At 40.6% G+C, this 22,539-nt stretch overlaps 1 pseudogene across 1 annotated transcript; it reads right to left on the minus strand.

Annotated features, from left to right (window-relative positions):
• Positions 1-5,494: 5,494 nt before the first annotated feature.
• Positions 5,495-6,108, minus strand: LOC122112662 (annotated as a pseudogene). Its single transcript, XR_006148248.1, has one exon. The product of XR_006148248.1 is annotated as a 60S ribosomal protein L12-like (transcript).
• Positions 6,109-22,539: the final 16,431 nt, after the last annotated feature.

The raw sequence follows: 22,539 nt of genomic DNA on the forward strand, positions 1-22,539 counted from the left end.
CCTTTCTAATCTCTTCCATGACCCACTCATGATTCAGCAGTGTGTTGTTCAGCCTCCATGTGTTACAGGACTTTCTTTGGTGGTTTTTGGTGTTGAGTTCTAATTTTATTCCCTTGTGGTCAGAGAGAATGCAAGGTATAACTTCAATGTTTCTGAATTTGGATAAGTTTGCTTTGTGGCCTAAAATGTGGTCTATTTTGGAAAATGTTCCATGTGCTGCTGAGAAAAACATGTATTCTGATGCTGCTGGGTTAAATATTCAGTAGATGTCTGTTAAATCTAGTTGGTCTATGCAGTTGTTTAGATCTGCGGTTTCTGTTGAGTTTTTGCGGAGTTGATCTATCTAGTGGGGAAAGTGGTATGTTAAAGTCCCCAACAATTAATGTCTTTGGATCTATGTGGGATTTGAGGGAAAGTAGTGTTTCTTGGATAAATTTGGGTGTTCTGTTGTTTGGTGAATAGATATTTAGTATTGTAATATCCTCCTGAAGGAGAGATCCCGTAATTAGTATGTAGCGACCTTCTTTATCTCTTCTCACTAATTTTAATTTGAAGTCTATTTTATCTGATATTAGGATTGCAACTCTCACCTGTTTATGGGGACCGTTTGCTTGGTAGATTTTGTTCCAGCCTTTCACATTGAAAATGTGTTTGTTTTTATGAGCAAGATGTGACTCCTGAAGGCAGCAGATAGAAGGATCTTACTTTTTAATCCAACTAGACAGTCTATGTCGCTTAATTGGAGAGTTAAGTCCGTTAATGTTGAGAGATAGGACTGAGCGGTATTTGGGAGTTCCTGCCATTTAATCCACATTCTTGGGGGCTGCGAAAACTGGGTTCTTCCTATGGTTCTTGGATTCTCAGTTTGGGTGTGGTTTCTTGGCCTTTATTGTGGTCTTGTTGGTTTTCTATGTGTAGGACATCTTTAAGAGTCTTTTGTAGGGCTGGTTAGGTGGAGATATATTGTTTTAGTTTTTCTTTGCTATGGAAGGTTTTTATTTGACCTTCGGTTATGAGAGTTTAGCTGGGTACAGTATTCTTGGTTGATAGTTGTTTGCCTTTAGGGCATGGCATACATCATTCCAGGCTCTTCTTGCTTTGATTGTCTCTGCTGAGAAATCTGAGGTGATTCTAATTGGTTTCCCTTTATAGGTGATTGATCTTTTCTCCTTGACAGCTTTAAGGACCCTTTCCTTGGTCTGAATTGATCCTGTGTGGATTATAATGTGACGGTGGGATGTCCTATTCTGGTCTGGTCTATTTGGAGTTCTAAAAGCTTCTTGTATCTGAATAGGCCTATCTTTTTGCATGTTTGGGAAGTTCTCTGCTAGGATCTTGTTAAACAAATTTCCTAGACCATTAACTTCTGTCTCTAGGTGCTCTTCTACACCCATTATCCTCAGATTAGGCCTTCTGATGGTGTCTTCCAAGTGTTGAATTGATCTATCATATTTCTTGGATTTATCTTGGATGGGTGTATGTTCTTTCTCTATAATGTCTAGGCTGTACATTAAATTCTTAAGAGATTTCAGGAAACCAAAGGAGATAAGATGCATGCCTTGCCAATCTGCCACAATGACCAACAACTAATATTCTTGCCTCCCTCTTTCCTTGCCCTTTTTCCTATCTTCCTTCTGCCTTCCACTCTCTCTTCCTCCTCCCTCTCTCCTTCCTCTCTTCTTTGGTCTTTCCTTCTCTCCTTCTCTCCCTTCCTCCCTTCCTCCCTTCCTCCCTTCCTCCTTGCCTTTTTCTCCCTCATTCCCTCCCTCCCTTCCTCTGTCCCTCCCTCCCTCCCTTCCTTCTTCCCTTCCCTTCCCTTCCCTTCCTTCCTTCTTCCCTTCCTTCCTTCCTTCCTTCCTTCCTTCCTTCCTTCCTTCCTTCCTTCCCTCCTTCCTTCCTTCCCTCCTTCCTTCCTTCCCTCCTTCCTTCCTTCCTTTCCAAAACAATAAAGATAGATGGCCTCTTGGGAAATGGCAAGGGAAAGAATGTTCTCTCACATTTAGGGGTTTTTCTGGACACTAGCAAACTGTGGTTATTTAACCCTACCATTTCTAGAGTGACATGGAAATTGAACTCAGGTCACCAGGGAAGTCCCACAGTCAAGTAAATTCTGTCAGGGGTGGAAGAAGATGAAATTCAGGATGCATATTGAACACTAACCTCAGCAGGAGCCTGGGGTAGAAACTGAGTGTAGGTGCTGGGAACATGGAAAGCAGCTGGAGACAAGGCAGGACAATCTGTAGGTCGGTTGATTTGGTTGATCTGAGGCCTGGTAGAAAGAATGCTGGAGTTGAATCCCAGGGGGCAGAGCAGAACTACCTCTCCATGTGTCCTAGCTGAGCTCTCTAGGACAGAAGCCTCAGCTGGCATTGGCAAAGAGGCTTGTGTTTCCCCACACTCTTGGCAGGAAGGCCAGAGGACTATATCAGCTTTTAAGCTAGCTGCACTCTGCTGAAGCCCAGCCCACTGCCGTGTGAACAAAAAATCATTTTCCCATCTGTTGGTGAGACTTGCATGTGTGCGGCAGGGTGGTGAGTGTAACCAATCTGGCCTGCTCTTTGCTCTCAGATCTACAAGTGCTGGGGATGCCTCAGGCTGCTCAGCAAGCTCTTGGATTTATCAAAGTACGTCAGTGTGTTGCTTTCCTTCTTCCCTCTCTCTTTCTCTCTCCTCTATTCTCCCTTCCTCTCTTCCTTCCTCCTACCCTCACTCTCTACCTTCCTCCCTTTCTTCCTCCTTCCTTTTCTTCCTTCCTACCTCCTTTCTCTTCTTTCTTTTCCTTCCTCCCTTCTTCCTCTCTTCCTCACTTTTCTTTCTTCCTACCTTTCTCTTCCTTCCTCCTCCTTTCTTCTCTCTCTGCCTCTCTTCTACCTTCTTTTTCTCTCTTTCATCCCTTTCCTTACTTCCTTCTCTCTCTCATTCCCTCCCTCCTTCCCTTTCTTCCTCCTTCCTCTCCTTGCTTCGTCCCTTTCTCCCTTCTTTCCCCCATCCCTTCTGTCCTATTTCCCTTCTTCCTTTCTTCCCTATATTTTTATGTTTCCTCATGTTTTGCTCTTTCTCTTTTTTCTTTCCATGTGTCAGTGGTAAGTCTTAAGTGGAATTGGGGGAGAGGATTTGGACATGGATTGAGAAGTGCTCATAGTATCATAGATTAACATTTTTTTTTATATTCTAGGAGATTTTAAGTTTCCTGCATCAACCAAAGCTATGGACTCTAGAATCAGGCAGTTACATGTCACCATGAGAACAGAAACTTTCCATGTGCTCTGGTGGGGTCCATGTCCTATGCTGTGTGTCCTTTTACCTGGTCAGTATTGAGGAGACTGTGGAATCCTTGTGTTCAAAGCATCTGCAGGACATGTCCAAAGGAAAATGTCAAAACATAAAGCAGCTTCTGTGTGTGTGTGTGTGTGTGTGTGTGTGTGTGTGTGTAGCCATGTTAGGCCAATGTGAAGAAGGGATTCATTTGATACAAAGCTTCTCTGAGCCAGTCAGTATTTTTCCTTCCTTCCTTCTAAAACATTTCCTAAACAAACATTTTCTAACATTTCCTCCCTTAAACACGTATTCAAACCATTTACTAAAACCTGATCTTGTATGCAAGTAATGTGTGATCTGCTACAGAGGAGAACAAAGGAAAGTCATGTCAGCCCCAAGAAGGAGAATAAGCAAGAGCGATGGTCATCAAAGGAAAACAAGGACTCTGATTTGATCAAGGAGCAGTCTTCCTGCTGGACAGCGGCAGGAAGCCAGCTTGATTAAGAACATTTTAGACAGGACACCTTCCTTCCTCCTTTGTCCTTAGTCCCATCCTAGTGGGCTAATGGTCTCATCATCTTTGACCCAAACCTGATCACAGGCACCCCAAAGCTCTCTTTATTATTGATTATGATCCTGTCTTAATATTCTATATTAATGTATCACCAAGTCACAAATGGATCACTCCAGAAGGTTTTGGTTCTTGTCACCTTGATATCTGTAGGATCTCTCATAAACCAACATTTTCTTTAACAGAAAAATTAGTATTATTTTTAAGCAGTTGTGTGGAGGGGTTTCAATTCCACATGTCTGTTTCTAGTACCATGCACATGCTGTATTATTCTGTGTATTTGTTTACACCAGTATCACCACAGATGAAGGATTGACACCCCCCAGGACCCCCGCCCTCTTTTCCCAGGTGCATACAGATGTCAGGCAAAACACCAGACAGGCGCTGACTGCTTGAGGCAGGGAGGGTGATCTACCATAGCCTGATTGTAAACATTCCATTGTGGGCCCAACCAAAAGCCCCACCTTCCCACACCTGATGGTTTTTCAGTAACCTCTGCCTTCTTGCTCAGACCCTATAAAAACTCAAATCCAACTCCACCACCCTGCACAACCTCTGATCCTGTGATGTTTGTTGCCTCTCGTTGTTCCTCAATAAACAGTACTAGCTTGTTGAGACTGAATCTGGCCTTTTTCTTTTTCCATTTTTCCTAACAACAGACACATGAAGAATACATCCAAAAGAAATACAAATCAAAACAACATTAAGATTCCACCTCACCCCAGTTAGAATGGCTATAATCAAGAACTCTAATAACAACAGATGCTGGAGGGGATGTGGACAGAAGGGAACCTTACTGCATTGTTGGTGGGAGTGTAAACTTGTTCAACCATTTTGGAAAGTAGTATGGAGGTTCCTCAAAAGACTCCACATAGAGCTCCCCTATGACCCAGCAATCCCACTTTTGGGCATTTACCCAACTGATCACAAACAAGACCACACTAAAGCTACCAGCACAACTATGTTTATTGAACATTATTTACCATAGCTAAGATATGGAACCAACCCAGATGCCCCTCAATAGATGAATGGATCAAGAAAATGTGACATATAATGTCCCTCCCTCACAGTATAACCCCTGCTTTCACTGCATTTGATGTCGATATAATTTGTGGAGGGGAAGGGGAAAAACAAGTCGTTTAAATAAGGATACAGGTGGACCAGTTGCAACAATGAGAAGTACAAGTTGTCATGTCGAAAACAAACTTTACAACTTTGGTGTGTGTGTGGGGTGGATTGGGTGAGGGGGTTGGGGGAGGCTGGGAAGGGATGGGAAGGGGAAACAAAGGAGGAGGCTACATTGCTTGATAAGAAATGTACTCATTATCTTGCCCATGTAATTGTAACCCCCTCTGTACAGTATTTTTACAATAAAAACTAAATAAAAAAAGAAAATGTGACATATATATTTTTATATATATATATGACATCGGCCCATTTGTTCGGAAATGGAAAGATTTGGAAAAAATTATATTAAGTGAAGTAAGCCAGTCCCAAAGAAACATAGGCCCCTTATTTTGCAATAACTAGTATAAGTCTAGGACAAGCAGAAAAGGTCAAAAGCTATGTACATATGACCGGATAAGATGATGTCAAGTAAAATGAACCCCAAGATAGGAACACAACAGTTTTTTTCTTGCTATTTTTTTTTTTTTTTTTTTTTGGTTATCTGATGTTTTTTATTGAAATAGTTCCTCTTGTGCTTCTTAACTAGCCGGGCATTCCACTGCACCACTGTTGATGTCATCTATGATGTCATGAGGGTGGCGGCCATCAACATTACACCCCACAGACTGGGCAGTGCCCAGGATTTCCTTAATGGTTCCAGTAAGTTCTCTGGCTAAAGATCGGTGCTGCATCTGCCGGGCAATGTTGACAATCTCATCAAAAGAGATGTTTCCACTGTGTTTAATGTTTTTTTGTTTCTTTCTGTCTCTTGGTGGCTCCTTTAGGGCTTTGATGATCAAGGCAGAGGCAGAAGGTACCACCTCTATCTGGGCCTGTCTGTTCTGAATGGTCAGCTTCACTGTAATCCTTAGACCCTTCCAGTCCCCTGTCGCCTTGGCGATGTCATCACCTACTTGTTTTGGAGACAGACCCAGGGGGCCGATCTTGGGGGCCAGGGCGGACGTGGGCCGACCTCGCCACCGGTGCATCTCAGGTACACGACTTTGATTTCGTTGGGATCAAACTTAGGCAGCATGACAGAGGTGGCTGGTGTCGGATGAACCCGGATTCGGGGCGACCGAAGAAAGTTGCACCTTTGCCTCCCCCGAGCCGAAAGACGAAAGTTTCTTGCTATTTTTTAAATGTATTTAAAATGTACTATGCGATTTACTTTTTGTTTCTTTTGTATGTTCTTCCCCCATGGTATAACCCCTGTTTTCACTGTATTTGATGTCAGTGCCCTGCATCTTGTATATACATTTTTCTAATTTGAGGAGGGGAAAGGAAATAACAAAACACTTAAATAAGGATACAAGTTGACCCATTATAACAATGTGCAAGACACTATGTTGAAAATGAACTTTACTTTGGGGGGGAGGTAGGGAGGTGGGGAGGGAAGGGATGGTAGGGGATAAACAAAAGAGGAGGTAACAATGCTCAATAGGAAATGTACTCATTACCTTACTCATGTTACTGTAACTCCTCTGTACACTATTTTTACAATAAAAAACATTAAAAAAAGAATACATCCAGATATGGAGACAGGAGGACAATTATACTGTCATTAGACAATCAGAATGTTTCAGCTTTCTTAGAATCATCCGGGACCTCTGTCATACATGGAGGTGTCATTACACAGTTGATGTCACACTCTAAGAGTATGAAGAGTCTTTCACCTCTGCAGGGGTGTGTGTGTGGAGGGGTGGGGGTGGGGGGCTTTTGAATTCAGGTCTTTAGTTTTTTAACTCAAGGCTGGAGCTCTACTAGTTGAGCTACACCACCACTATCAGTGTTAGTTAATTGGACATAAGAGTCTTTTAGATTTTTCTGCCTCGGTTGGCTTAAAATCTTGAGTCTCAGATGTCAGACTCTTGAGTAATCAGGATTACAAGAGTGAGCCACTTGTGCCTGGCCCTCTGTGTGACTCCTACAGACTCAAGGTGTTTTCTTTGGAATTAACGGTCTCTTCTTAGTGACTCCCATTTTGCCCAGGCATACCTTCTTTCATTCTTCCATTGTTTCTAGGGAGCAACTTTTTTCATCAAGGACCTAGCCAGGAAGACATGACTCCCAAACCACAGACAACTGATCAAGAGACATAAAAGAAAACCAGAGGCAAAACACAACTGGACCAAGCTATCATGTAAATAATGATTTCCATCATTTCTCTCCCTCCCTCCCTCTCCCTCTCCCTCCCGTCCCCCCCCCCCCCATGTTTTCAAAAGCTTTTGTCTCATTCAGGTGATAAGCCTAAGGGATTGAAGTGGCTTTGTGAGTTAGTTCAGAGCAGTTCTAACTTTGATGTTGGCATTTAATTATTAACAAAAACAATACCAGAAACAATAGCCAGGTACTGTCATCTGCCTTTGCTTCAGCAGGGCTAAATTTTCAAAGCCAGATGTTTTAGAGACACTTTACTTTTTTCCCACTCTTTAGAGTGGTGTGTGTGTGTGTGTGTGTGTGTGTGTGTGTGTGTGTGTGTGTGTTTGTGCCAGTACTGGGGTTTGAACCAAGGGTCATGGCGCTGTTTCTTAGTTTTCTTGCTCAAGCCTGGTGCTCTACCACTTGAGCCTCAACTCCACAGTTTCCAGTTGTAGGCATGGAGACCTGAGAACATTTTTAAAATTTATTCCCCTAGTACTATGCTATTAATTTCCATGTGATCATCTTCTGTCTCTAATATTGTAGGTCCCATGGCATCTTTGAAACATGTACTTGCATATTCTTCAACATACCCCATATTGTTTTTATCCAGCCCAAAGTGGTCAGGTGCTTCTGTTCAAGCAAAGCAGCATGCTGTCCTCAGTCACTTGTAAATGATCCTCCTCAGATGCCCAAGATGGAAGCCTTTCACCAACGGCTCACATCTATAGGATTCTAACCCTAGCTACCCAGATGGCTGAGATCTGAGGATCCTGGTTTGAACCTAGCTGGGACAGGAAAGTTCATGAGACTTATCTCCAGTTAACCAGCAAAAAGCTGGAAGTAGAGTTGTGGCTCTTTTTGCCTTGAGGCAAAGGACAGTGGCCAGTTCCTGAATCCAAGCCCTACAAAAAGTGAAAAAAAGAAAGAAAGAAACCAGAGACAGGCCACCCATCCCGGTCCCCTGCAGGAGACCCAAAAGCAGGGCTCTGGACCATGGATGCTAAATAAGTAACATCTGCTCAAATTCCTAGATGGAGAGTAAAGATGTTTTTGCTTTTAATACCTTCATTGAAGACTGAGTCAGCTGTGTGTTTCCAGTGTTTTCTCCAGAATTTAGATTGTAGTCTCCTGGGATTTATGCTATGCATAGAGGCTTCAGTGCATCAGGTTGGAAAGCTAGTTGCTGACAAATTCCCTTTTAACTGTGTGGTAGCAAATGAATAATGCTTGAAATATCTTCGCAACAAAATTCATGTTTGTTTTTTACCATCATGTTTCATTAAAATGTTATTTGAAGCCAAACGATGGTGGCTCACGCCTATAATTGTAGCTACTCAGGAAGCTGAGATCTGAGGATCATACTTTGAAGTCAGCCTAGAGCTGATTTGTCCTCGTAAATAAATCTGAGACAATCTTACCTCCAATTAACCAAGAAAAAAAGCCTGAAGTTGAGTTGTCTCAAGTGGTAGAGCACCAGTCTTGAGCAAAAAGGTAAAGAAGTAACTACCTGGCCCTGAGATCAGACAGACAGACAGACAGACACACACACACACACACACACACACACGCACACACACACACACACAGATATTGGAATAACTATATGTTTATATAAATATTTGTAAGGTAATTATGTATTATATATTTATATAATATTTACATATTATATGTTTATATAATATATCATGTATAACATAGTATATAGTATATATTTTTACTTATTTCTCTGACTGATAGTGCAGGGAACACCTAAGGAGAGAGAAAAAGAGCTTCTTCATTCTCACTTTTAAAGTCAGTTGTAGGGCTTGAACTCTGGGCTTGGGCGCTGTCCCTCAGCTCTTCAGCTCAAGGTGAGAGCTTTACCACTTAAGCCATGGTGCCACTTCTGTTTTTCTGAGTGGTTTATTGGAGATAACAGTCTCTTGGACTTTCTTGCCCAGGGTTGGCTTTGAACTGCAATCCTCAGACCTCAGCCTTCTGAGTAGCTAGGATTACAGGCATGAGCCACCAGCGCCTGGCTTTAATTCTCACTTCAGAACATCCATGACCTCGTTTCCATCACGCCATGCATAAGCCTGGGAAGGAATGTCTTTTAGGATATTGGAAAGCAGAGCTTGGGGTACAATGTTCGTCTTTCATTCTGAATTTCTCTTCCCTAAGGCAGATCATAGAAACTCTAATTGTCCCCTCCCTTTACCTGGCCATAAGGAACTCAGCATCATTCCTTTGTCTAATGGTCATTAGAATGTCTTCAATTTATAGAGGACCCACTCAATACCCTGGTGAGAGGAATGGTACATAGACAAACAAGCCAAGAAAGATCTAAACAACCAGGCCTAGCAGAGATTATCTATCCAGTTGACTAGCCAATCACATGCATTGTATTATCCAGTTGTATTCTCTTCCTGTTTCAATTGTTGACACAAGGAAATTTCCATCCAAGACCAAAAGGACAGAGTTTGAAGTGCTTCTAGACAGCTGGACACAGGGGAGCTTTGGAAGTGTGTGATATCTGGAGAAGATATGCCATCTCTCCACCTCCTCCCCAGGCCTCCCACACTACGTCTCTCTATCTGCATCCTATGTGATATCTTTTAGAATAAGTCAGAAAGTCCAGGTATTTACTTACTGTGCTGAATCTGGGGCTTGAACTGGAGATAAGAAGTCTCACTGACTTTTCTGCCCAGGCTGGCTATGAACCTCAGTTCTCAATCTCAGGCTTCTAAGTAACTAGGACTACAGGTATACATACTGCCGTTGCTCATCTTCTTGGAAATACATTGTAATGAGTCTCTCTTCTTGACTTCCAGGACATGATCAGCATTTCAGAATGAGCCAGTATAAGCTGGAGTCACAGGTAATTTATGAATTTCCCTGAGGGGAAAGCAAGTGTTCAGAAAATATAACTCATGCATAATTGTACATGAGAGCCAAAATTACCACTATTTTAATAGTGCAGTATTTACTAAAACAAAACAGTAAAGGTAGGATACATATTGCCAAAGCTTGGTCTCACACTCTTTCCTCCACTGACCAATTGAAACTTCTTATTTTTAAACTCTGCTGTTAACTCTGAACCTCTGCAGAAATTCGTTTCCCTTTAAAATACTTCATGCAAAGTCAAATTTTCATTACTTTATAAAATTTGATCAAAAGTAACTGAATTTTGACTCATTAATATAAATATTCTAATATTTAACTTGAATCCATTTTCTGGTGCCATTGAAAGTACTTCCAAGTAATGGTGATGTAACATTTCCAAATCATCTCTTTTCATTAGCAAACTGAAAGATACAAAATATACACTTAGATGAAATACAGTTGTCCTATCTTGTGAGTCCATGATGATCATTTTTGCTACTCAACCCCAAAATATATATATTTAATCTGATGGTATCTTTGATACCATCTATCACTTTCTAATTTACTAAACTGCTTGATCCATTGCTGATATAATGAGAATATCTATAGGACAACAAAACAATGTTTCACTGTAGCTGTTTTATTTCCTTTTCATATGGTCGTTCTCAGATATGACTGATTTAATAAAAATTAATGATAGGGTCTCAAAAGCTTCTGGCTCACACCTGTAATCCTAGCTACTCAGGTGGCTGAGATCTGAGGACTGCGGTTTGATGCCAGCATAGGCAAGAAAGTTTGTAAGACTCTGATCTCTAATTAATCACCAAAAAGCCAGAAGTGGAGTTCTGGTTCAAGTGGTAAAACACTAGCCTTGAGAGCAAAAGCTCAGGGACAGTGCCCAGATCCTGCATTCAAGCCCCAAGCTCCACCCCACCTCCCCCACTCAAAGAAATGATAGGGAAAATAGTTCCATTTTTATATTTGCCTACCTAAGTTATACCATTCAATAGTTCTGAAAAAGAATAAAAATAGGGAAATAAAGTTAAAATAGTACAGTTCCTTGGGAATTTTTTTGGCTCAACATTCTACATGCAGGAGCATTTGAACTCAAAGTCATTGGGAATAAGGTATCTTGCTTCAATCTAGGTTTTAAAAAATAAAAATATAATCAGAGATGCCAGCTTGTTACGGTACTATTTAATCTGAGAATTTTTAAAGTATTGGATCATATTGTACATGGTAGTTTCTTGTTTTTATTAAACAGCAAAAGTAAGTGAACATAATTAAAACCTGGAGAAATCTGAATCAACACAAAATAGAAGAGTTGGACATCAAACCCCAAAGGTGACAATCTCAACATTAGGGACAAGGAATATTTGTTCAAAAGCTGGGCCCCAAGGTAAGTTATTTTGCAGTTCTTACTTTTTTGTGTTTGGCTAATAAGTGGTGTAAAAAAGAAAGGGGTGGAGAAGGAAGGGAGGGAAGGAGGGAGGAAGGAAGGAAGAAAGGAAGGAAGGAAGGAAGCAAGGAAGGAAGGAAGGAAGGAAGGAAAAGAGGGAGGGAGGGAAGGAGGGAGAGAGAAGAAGAGAGGGAGAGAGAGAGAAGAAGGGAGGGAGGGGGAGAGAGAGAGAGAGAGAGAGAGAGAGAATAAGTAAGTGGTATCTTAGACTTAGCACATTCCATGCAAAGGTAGTTGGTTTCTCAAGCTCATGGATAATGACATCCTACAACTAACACTCTATTTCCTTTTGCTTTTTCTTCATTTGTTTGTTTTTGTGCTGATCCTAGACATCAAACTCAGGGCTGGGGCTTTGTCCCTGAGGTTTTTTTTTCACTCAAAGCTAGCACTTTGCCACTTGAGCCACAGCTTCACTTTTGACTTTTTTGGTGGCTAATTGGAGATAAGAGTCTCATGGTCTCTTCTGTCTGGGCAGGCTTTGAACTGTGCACCTCAGATCTCAACCTCTTGGGTAGCTATGATGACAGGTGTGAATCACTTCCACCAGGGTATTTAACTCTATTTTCTTCTCTTAAACTCAAACTAGATAGAAGGGCTGTGGCTTAAGATGTAGATCATGAGCCTTGAGCTTAAAAATGCTAAAGGAAAGCTCCCAGGCCTTGGGTCAAGCCCCAGAAATGCCATGCGCTTGCACACACACACACACACACACACACACACCACACACACACACACACACACACACACACACACACAGAGCTTAAAGCTTAAATTACAGAGAGAAAACTTGGGTAGATTAGAGGAAGATTATGAAAAAGCCTCATTTAGAAAAGTGGCTCTGAAAACATTTTCTTTTGGTAATTGGAGAATATTGTTTGCTAAAATCTGCTATATGTTCAGTGAATTGTTTTTCCTTTCCTTCCTGGTCAGTGTAGCCAAACATTTCCTTGTGATTAGCTACCTATGTGACTGAGTTCTGAAACAGTCATATAATAGATCTATTTCTGGGGTTGGCCTATTTTGAAATCTGTGGGGGATGGGGGGGGGGGGGCGTGTGCGCACGTGCATGCATGTGTACCCACACACATCAATACTAGGGATTAAACTGGACCTAGTGTTGTCCCTTAGCTTTTCACTCAAAGCTAGCACTCTAAAGTTCCACTTCCAGCATTTTTTGGGTAGTTAATTGGAGATGAAAGCCTCCTGGAGTTTTCTGCCCAGGCTGGCTTTGAACTGTAAACCTTATATTTCCGTCTCCTGAGCAGCTAAGATTACAGGCATGAGTCACTCACACCGGGTCTATTTTGGAATCTTCTGTGCTCCTCTTTGTCTATTTGATGACTGGACACTTGCATTCAAGTGGAGAACTCTGAACCCTAACACTCTAAGGCTTCAGTGAGGACAGAGCCAAACATACATTTGTTGTATAAGTGGTCAAAAGAGCCACTCCGTCCTGGATGTTGTATGAACTGGGTTGTAATTCAGTGGTTGAGTACTTCCTTCTTAGCAATGAGTAAGCCATAGGTTCAATTCCCAGCACCAAATAATCCAAACCAAAAGAAATTTCAAATGAAGCTGCTGTGATTTGGGGTTTATTGTCACGGGATTCTCCAAAACTAGCAATTTCCTTCTGATGTCTTAAAGGATTTACAAGAATGGATCAACTTTGTAATGGAGCTCAAGATATGTATCTGATAAGCAATGCACAGTTAGGAAAGGTGGGTTTGTTGTTGTGTTGGTGTTGGCACTTGGGGCTTGAACTGAGGGCCTGGGTGTTATCTCTTATCTTTCACCAATCAAGGCTGGTATTCCACTCCTTGAGCCACAGTTCCACTTCCAGCTTTTTACTGCCTTGACTGGCTCCAAACCTGTGATCCTCAGATCTCATCTTTCTGAGTAGTTAGGATTACAGGTGAGATTCCAGCAGGAGAGTTTTATTTAGTACAGGACTCCCAATCTTATGCCGATTGCTCATCAACTTTTAAAAGACTTAGCTTCTAAGTGGCAGCTGTGTCCACAAAGTGGCATAAGGGTAAAATTCAGAGCCCCAGCTGGATTTTCTGATCAATTAGCTTCAAAGAAGCCGTCTGTGCTTTGGCCCAGGGTAATGCCACATTGCCAAACTTCACTTTTGCTTTAGCTTTATGTCTGGACACTGTCTTGAATGACACTCCCCTCCCCAAAGTAGCATTGTGGCTAGCTAATTTAATTAAAGAAAATCCTTCTAATGAAGTTCTCCAACATTCCAGCATCTGCCACCCATACTTGTAACAAAAGTGACAACATCCAGAAAGTTACTAAATTGCCCAAATTGCATCATGTCTCACAGCAAGTGAGATTGGATACATTTTTATTGTTTAGGACTTCATTCCTAAAGTATTTTGTGGTGGCAACTATGTCTAGGGGAAATACTGTATCAGATGCTAATGGATTAGTTCCCCATGAAATTTGGGTTCTGTCTATGTCTGGAGGATGATTCATTTCAAGAAATATCAAATGTCAAGCACTGATTCCTCAGGTCTGTAATCCTAGCTACTCAGGAGGCTGAGATCTGAGGATCACAGTTCAAAGCCAGAGTGGGCAGGAAAGTCTGTGAAACTCTTGTCTCCAATTAACCACTAAAAAGCTAGAAATGGAGCTAGGCTCAAGTGGTATAGCTTTAGCCTTGAGCACAAAAGCTCAGGGACAATATCTAGGCTATGAGTTCAAGCCCCAGGACTGGCTGGAGGGAGGAGGGAGGGGCGAGAATTTTTTTAAAGCATTGTTTTAATAGAAGTTTGAGCCTTTTACTAGCAAAAACTTTCCCCAGAACTCCTTCGAAGTTGCTTTTGTGAGCAACACTGCTTGAAGCCACTGGGGCTGCCTCCAGAAGGAGGGATTCAGCATGACATGGACAACTTTTTGTTAGATAATGAATGCAGTTGCTGTGGTCTCTTAGTGTAGATGGTTGGGTTTTCTTATTAGATAGATAGGAGCATAAAACCATCCAGTCTGACCACTGATAATCTCCAGTGAAATAGTGTCATGTTATTGTTTAATTGGTGGCTTCTTCAAAGGTCTATAAACAAAAGATACTGTGATTCAACTGGATTTAAAAGTTTTTAAGTCTCATACCGACATCAAATACAGTGAAAGCAGAGGTTATACCGTAGGGGAGGGACATACAAAGCAACAAAGAAATAATCTTATAAATGTGTTAGAAACAATCACATGAAAGAAAAAAACATTTGAATACATATGTTATGGTTCATTTCCCTAACATCAACTTATCTAATCCTTTTTTCACTGTATTTGATGTTGGTATAATTTGTGGATGGGAAGGGAAAAAACAAATCATTTAAATAGCGATACAGGTGGACCCATTGCAACAATGAGATGTTCAAGTTGTTATGTCGAAAACGAACTTTACAACTTTGGTGGGGGGGGGGGAAGGATGGGAAGGGATGGGAAGGGTAAACAAAGGAGGAGACTACAATGCTTGATAAGAAATGTACTCATTACCTTGCCCATGTAATTGTAACCCCTCTGGACAGTATTTTCACACACAAAAATAAAAAGAAATTTAAAGTCTTAACATTGGGATGTGGCTCAATGGTAAATTGCTTGCCTAGCATGCATGAAGCCCTGGGTTCAATTTTTCAGTCCCACATGAACAGAAAAAAGCTGAAAGTAATACTGTGGTTCAAGTGGCAGAGTGCTAGCCTTGAACAAAAGAAGCTCAGAACAGTGCTCAGGCCATGAGTTCAAGTCCCAGGACTGGCAAAATAATAATAACAACAACAATAACAATAATAATAATAGAGAAATCAATGAAAACAAAACCAGTCTCTTTGAAAAGGACAAAATTAACAAACCTTTATCTATTGTTCCAAGAGTGGCCTTACTGTAATAGGAAATTGCTATTCATCCTCCAGCCCAAAGTGACAACTTTCAGGTGCTTTGTTGCAGAAATTGAATAATAATAAACTCCAGGGTAAAGAAAAGTAAACCAAAATGGAAAATTTGAGATGCCAGGAAGAATGAAACATATGAATAACTTTAAATATGTACCATATACATCTCAGCCTATGAATTTAAATAACTATGTATATGTAAACAACTGATTAGATAAAACAAAAGAATAATAACATTAACTAAATGAAAGAATGAATAAAAAGGATAAAAGCAAAATATAGACTCAAAAATCACAAGTTGAGGAAGTAGAAGTGGGGCTCAAGTGGTAGAATACCAGACTTGAGTAAAAAAGCTAGGGGAGAGAGCCCTGGCCCTGAGTTCAAGCCTGAGTACCAGCACACACACACACACACACACACACACACACACACACACACACACACACACACACACACACACACACACACATTGAAACCAAGCATATTAGAACATACTTATAATCTTAGCATTCCAGAGGCTGAAGCATGAGAATCATGAGTTTGAGGCATCATTGTCTACATAATGAGTTCCAGCCCAGCCTGGAATTAGGCCTTTATAATAAGACTGTTTCAGGGGAGGGGGAGGGGGTAGAAGGAAGGAAGGAAGGAAGGAGACGAATTATTAGGGGAAGTACCAAAAGCTTAAATAATCTCGCTTTTGTATGAGGACAACAAAATTTTTAAAGAATCAATGTTAGCAAATTAAGTTAGCACCTGGATCTGGTGACTCACCTGTAATCTTAATTACTTAGGAGGCTGAGATCTGGAGGATAATGGTTCAAAGTCAGCAAAATAACCAGCAAAATGCCAAACTGGAGTTGTGGCTCAAGTGGTAGAATATCAGCTCTGAGCAAGAAAGCTGAGCTAGCACAAGGCCCTGAGTTCAAGCACTGGCAACCATCATTACCAAAAGCAACACAAAACAAAAATACTTATATGCTGTTCTCAATAGAATTAAATAAAAAAAGATTTGCCACCAAGTTTTGATGATTATATGAATTTGCACAAATCAATATTGATGGGATGTTGTTAGGATCTTATGTTACAAGAAAAGGATAGTGAATTACACTGAATTGATCATTTCATTCTTGTGCCCGTATTGGGGCTTGAAACCAGGGCCTGGATACTATCTCTGAGCTTTTTAGCTCAAGGCTAGTGCTCTACTGTTTAAGCCATAGCTCGAATCCTAGCTGTTGTTTTCTGGTGGTTAACCGAACAAAAGAGTCTCATAGACTTTTCTGTTCCAGCTGGCTTCAAACCATGTTCCTCAGATCTCAACCCCTTGATTAGCTACGATTATGGGTATGAGCCACTGGCACCCAGCTTAACTTGATAATTTTAAAATAAAAGCAAGCCAGGTAACAGTGTCTCATGCCTATAATCCTAGCTACTCAGGAAGGCTAAGACCTGAAAAATCAAGGTTTGAAGCCAGCTTGAACAAAAAAGTTTGTGAGACACTATCCCCAAAATATCCAGCAAATGGCTCAAGTAGTTAAAGTTCCAGCAGGGAGCAAGAATGCCTAGTGGCCAAATAAATCTCTCAATCTCTCTCTTCTCTATCTCACATACCTCTCTCCCACGCATATACATACAGTGCCAGTTAGCAAGCATTGGCAGAGGTAGTTTGAACAAGATGCTTGCTTCCTGCCCTTTGAGCAATAAAGAACCTCTGTAGGTCAGTGGATCCATGACAGAGTGTGAGGGTCTTAAGCTGAGCAAAACTTTCGAAGAGAAGAAATTGGAGAAACTGAGGATGAAAAGTCAAGGTTCTTGCTGCATAAGAATGTTGTGCTGTCTCCAGAGATTAGCACAATCTTTATCCACAGCCCAGACCATCTAGAGTGAGACCTGAAATCACCTTGCATGCCTGCTGTCAGAAGTTTCTAGAAATGCATCTTCCTTCCTACTTATCAGTGTGTTGCTCTCAAGAGGAGCTGTGGGTAAGCCTTTGGAGTAAACATCACAGGTAGTAATCAAAGCTCTGACAGCAGTTCCTATGGGAAATGTTTCATTTCTGGGCACATCTCTGAAATCATGATTTATTGTGCATATAGAAATCTGGCAAGAGTTACTGATGATGTTTGGTTGAAGTGGTGAAATATTGATCAGCCCTGAAAAGGTCTCATCTTGATATTATTCAATATTTTCATAATGCTGTGCTCACAGATGGGGGTGAAATGGGGGTGAAATCCCCATTCTGACATAAATAACCTGTTTGCATTCTGACATAAATAACCTGTTTGAGACTTCCTCTCAGCTACAGATAAGTCTGTGTTGATTTCTTTCTTTCTTGCAGTTTCTTGTGGCTATATATGTTTGTATGGCATGGCTGGCTTCATCCCTAAGCACCTATGGCAACCCGCAAAGAGGATCTGACATGTCCAGATAGGATTTGAACACAAAGTTTTAGTTTCATAAATCCCAGCCTTCCAGCGATTAAACCATCTAACAAGTAATATGTTCAAACCACACATCTAGAAACTCATCATTGCCAGAATTTACCTTCCAAAAGAAAGAAAAAGGATTCTCTTTAATACAAAAATAAAAGCAACTGGGTGACTGTAGCTCATGCCTGTAATCCTAGCTTCTTAAGAGGCTGAAATCTGACTGAAATTTGAAGCCCTCCTGCACAAGGAAGTTCATGAGACTCTTATCTCTAATAAAGTACTCAGAAAAAGCCAGAAGTAGTGCTGTCTCAACTGTTAAAGCACTAGCCTTGAGAAAAAAAAAAAAAAAAGCTTAAGGACACTGCCCAGGCCTTGAGTTCAAGCCCCACCATTGGCACAAACACAGAAACAAAAGTGTGAGAGAGAGACAAAGAAACAAAGAGAATCAAACCTGACCTGTCTAATTTCATACAGGCTTTCACAGAAGGCAAATGCACTTTAAGTATGAAAAATAAAACCATTCTAGAAGAGGATTGTGGGCCCCTAATTCAAATGAAACTGGATTACAGTAGTCTTTGCTGTCTGTAGGAATTTGAGAAGTAGCTCCAAGACTTTTCATGCTAAATTCCACTTCGCATTCACAGGTTAAAAAAAAATAAAAGCGATTTTTTTTTCACAAGCCGTTCTTCAACTTGGAAAGCTTCTTCATCATGTAATAGTCTCGTCAAATTATTTTTTTTAAATATGAGATGGTTTTGACATCCAGAGAGCAAATACAAGAAAATGTACAAGGAAGTGGTATTTTCATGTGAAACCCTACACCACGGCGATAAACGAAAGGAAGGTTTTTGTTGGATTTTCTAATGATCAACATATTTTTCATTCTCTACAAAATGAGTTACTGTGCAGGAACTTATCCATTAATTACAGTGTAAGTGTGTCCTTTCCCCCCGATCATGTTGAAGATAGCACTAACACACCCAGCTCTCTTTGCCAGATACCTGCACAATGACAAATGGATTTTCATGACAGCAAGATTACATTATTTTATTTTCCGCGGAGCCAGAAGGAGATGAGGGGAAAATAAAATGTCAGGTAACGTGGTAATTATGTTTAAAGTAACTTGATCATTTAAAAGAAATTACTAAGTAATCTGCGAAAACATGCAGTTATTATGTGACTAAATGTTCCATTCCATTATGCTAGTATACAATTACAGGTTAGAATTCCTGGATCTACGTCTTTGCCTCTCTTCAATCATGATGGGAAAGAGAGGAAGTATTTTTCATTCTCTAGGCTGACAAAAGAATGAAAAATTTGAGCAAACCCTAACAGAAATTCTTCAGGCTTCATATTAAGTCAACATCCAGTCTGAGCAGGGATATATTCTCTGGAAGATTAGTTTTTTTTTTTCTTTCTTGTAACTGCCATCATATTTGGCGATAGAAGAAGAAAGCAGGAAAACAATTGTCACTGGAAGCATCCTCTGTAATGGCCATCTGGGACTTCAGCTGAAGGTTTACAAAGGAGGAATTAACCTCTGGCCATTCTGATCAGCTTCAGAGAAATGAGACTTCTAGTCACCACGGTCATGTGGATGGTTACCGAATCACAAATGGATGCTGGATCGATGATTATCTTGATTGAAAGAATCAGAGTAATGGTGATTTTCACACACAGTACATTTCTTTCTTGAAACTTTCTGTGCTTATGAAATGTACCTACCTGTGAATAGATTTGGGTAAATGAGATCTTTTAAGGAGCATTTGACTAGAAGGAAATGAGAGATGGTACATTCCATCTTTGTCTAGAGACACCTATATGGAGTTCCCTATTCTATTCTATTCTGTTCTGTTCTATTACATTCTGTTCTGTCTGTTCTGTTCTGTAGTATTACATTCTATTTATTATATATTCTTTTATTGATTTGTTTGTTTATTTTGTGCCAGCACTTGAGATTAAATTCAGTGTCTTTCCTTGTCAGTTTTTTTACTTACATCTTGCACTCTACTACCTGAGCCATAGCTTCATTTCCAGTTTTCTGCTGGTTAACTGGAGATAAGTGTCTCCTGGATTTGACTGCCTGGGCTGGCTTTGAAATGGGATCCTCCTATCTGAGCCTCCCAGATAACTAGGATTACAGGTGTGAGCCATCAGTGCCTGGCCCTTTCCTGCTATTTTCATCTTCATGTTACCTGTCATTTTCATCATTATTCATGTAGCTGATTTCATCTCAAAATTAGTCATATGAATTAAAAGCTCAAAACCTTTCATTTACAATATGAACCTTTACTTAATAAAACAAACAAACATGTTTTGAGTATCAATTTCATTCCAGTCTATGCCATGGAAACCCAATGGTGAGCCAACTTTCCTTCTAGGATGGAAGGAGGCAGAAAATCGGTGAGAAGTTATGGAGAAAATATCAGCAGGTAGTTCACCACTAGGAAAACATGAGAAAATGTAGCTTTGGATGCTGGAGTAAATTGCATGATCAAGAAGTACTCTTAGAAGAGCTCTTCTGCCCAGGCTGGCTTTAAACCATGGTGCTCAGAGTTCAGACTCCTTGGTAGCTAAGATAAGGGTCCAGCTTCCAAACATGATCTACTGTTTCCTTTCTTTTATTGTGTGTGTGATTATTGAGGTTTGAACTCAGGCTTCACAAATGCTCGGCAAGTATGCATTCTACCAATTCCACCATCCCAGCTCTTTGTGATTCAGTTGATTTTTTTAGATAGGCTCTTGAGGTCCAACTCCCCCCGCCCCCACCCCCCGGGGCTAGCCTTGGACCATGACCCTAGCCACCATGCTTGGTAGTTTATTTTTTAATACTTCACCACAATTGGATCTCTTCTGTCAACCTCCCCCTACCAGCATACAAGTTTCATGGTGAATTTACAATAGCATTGACCAAAATTAGGAATTTTTCATCTTTGACAGGAAGACTTAGCCAAAGCATTTACTGCATGAATTGGAAGAGTAGAACGAAGTGTTGTTGAAACATGCTCAGATGAGCTTCAGCTCACATCATTCACTAGATAAAAGCCACATGACAGCTCACGGACTATTTGTAAGATTCCTTTGCTAGTGGGATGGGTACGTGAGCAACTACCAGTGAGCTCTTTGTATATTCACAAAAGTACTGTATCATCAAAGGAATGTCTGTGGAAAAAATATGTTAAGTGAAGTAAGTCAGGCTCAAAGAGACAAAAGGCACCTGTTTTCTCTCATATGTGGGAACTAGATAGAGCTAAAATTTTAAAACATGTGGGGAAAACCCCCCAAAATACTACATCATAAAAATTTACTAAGGAGATCAGATTTTGCTCTCTCAGTCACAGGTCTTGCTTCACAAGATAACATTTAAACACAGCTGCAGATGATAGATTGAGAATTTTAATTTTTTTTTTCAAAAAGTCACCATGGATTTTGAAGTTGATTGCCAGGACTTTGTCAGAGGAATGGGGGTTGTGTGTTTTGGTATTGATCTAGCCATTGATAAGGCCCTTGAGGTAAGTGGTAAGTGATGATGACTACATTGTGTGGGCAGAATTATGTTGTTTTAGTTGGGTGCTGGAGGCTCATGCCTATAATCCTAGCAATTCAGGAGACTGAAATCTGAGTGAGGATCATGGTTCAAAGCTAGCCAGGTCAGAAAAGTCTGTCTGGGAGACTCATATCCCCAGTTAACCAGCAAAACAGCCTATTGCAGAGTTGTCTCTCCAGTGGTAGAGTGCCAGCCTTGAGTTAAAAAGCCAAGTGAAAACATGAGGCCTTGAGTTCAAGCCCCAGTACTGGACACACACACACACACACACACACACACACGCACATGCACACACAGAGGAAAAGAAGAAAGAAGAAAATAATTGTGTTGTTTTAAGTTAGTAAGTTTTTGGATAGTTTTCTACACAAAAGCATAAATCCATACCTAAAGTATGGCATTGCTATGAGACAAGTCTAAAACCTATGCATTGGTTTTGAAGCAAGAGAAAAGGGCTTGGTTAAGAGAACCTCAAGCAGGTGTCTTTCTTGTATGCTGATTTCTAAGATTTATCTTTCTTGTATATTAACTTACCCTCCTTTGGATATATGCTCAAGTGAGATGGGAGAGCCAGAAGGTAGATCTAATTTTATTTTCAGGATCTTGTGTTCTGATTCCCTCAGTGGTTGCCCTAGTTTGCTTATCAACTTGCAAGGTCTGGGACAGGGATATGGTAGTAGGATTTTTTGGCTTGGGTCAGATCTGATGGTGGTGTTCAATTCTGGACCACACTATCTCAAAGAGTTCTTTACCAATGAATTTGTGGGATCTAGAGGTCATAGCCATCTCTTTGGGAATACTGAAGGGAACTGGTGTTCTTGACTCCAGACAAAAGAAGGCTCACGTAGGACATAGTTTTCCTGCCTGTTAAGCAAATTTCTGTCCTGTTGAAGAGAAGATAGATCTATTTTATCTTTGCAGGAAGAATTGGGAGTACCTATCAAGAGTTAAAATCCTACCAGGTTCATGTGGACTAGAACTCTTCCAACTTCTCAACGAAACAAGAAGTAGCTGCTTCTGTGGAATCATGTAGAAGATGTTCCTATCCACGTAGGACGTTGGATCCTGAAATAGTCTTCAGACATAAAACTAGTGGTTCAAATAATCTCAGCTTATGAGTGTAATAAATAGAATTTTTTTGGAAATTTGCAAATAATTAGAGGTTACAAATTGGTTACAAATTGAGTTATAATTTATAGTTAGAGTAATTACCA

The sequence above is a fragment of the Dipodomys spectabilis genome, unplaced genomic scaffold (genome assembly GCF_019054845.1).
Source record: "Dipodomys spectabilis isolate Male_0828 unplaced genomic scaffold, ASM1905484v1 ptg000095l, whole genome shotgun sequence".
NCBI classification, from domain to species: Eukaryota; Metazoa; Chordata; class Mammalia; order Rodentia; family Heteromyidae; genus Dipodomys; species Dipodomys spectabilis.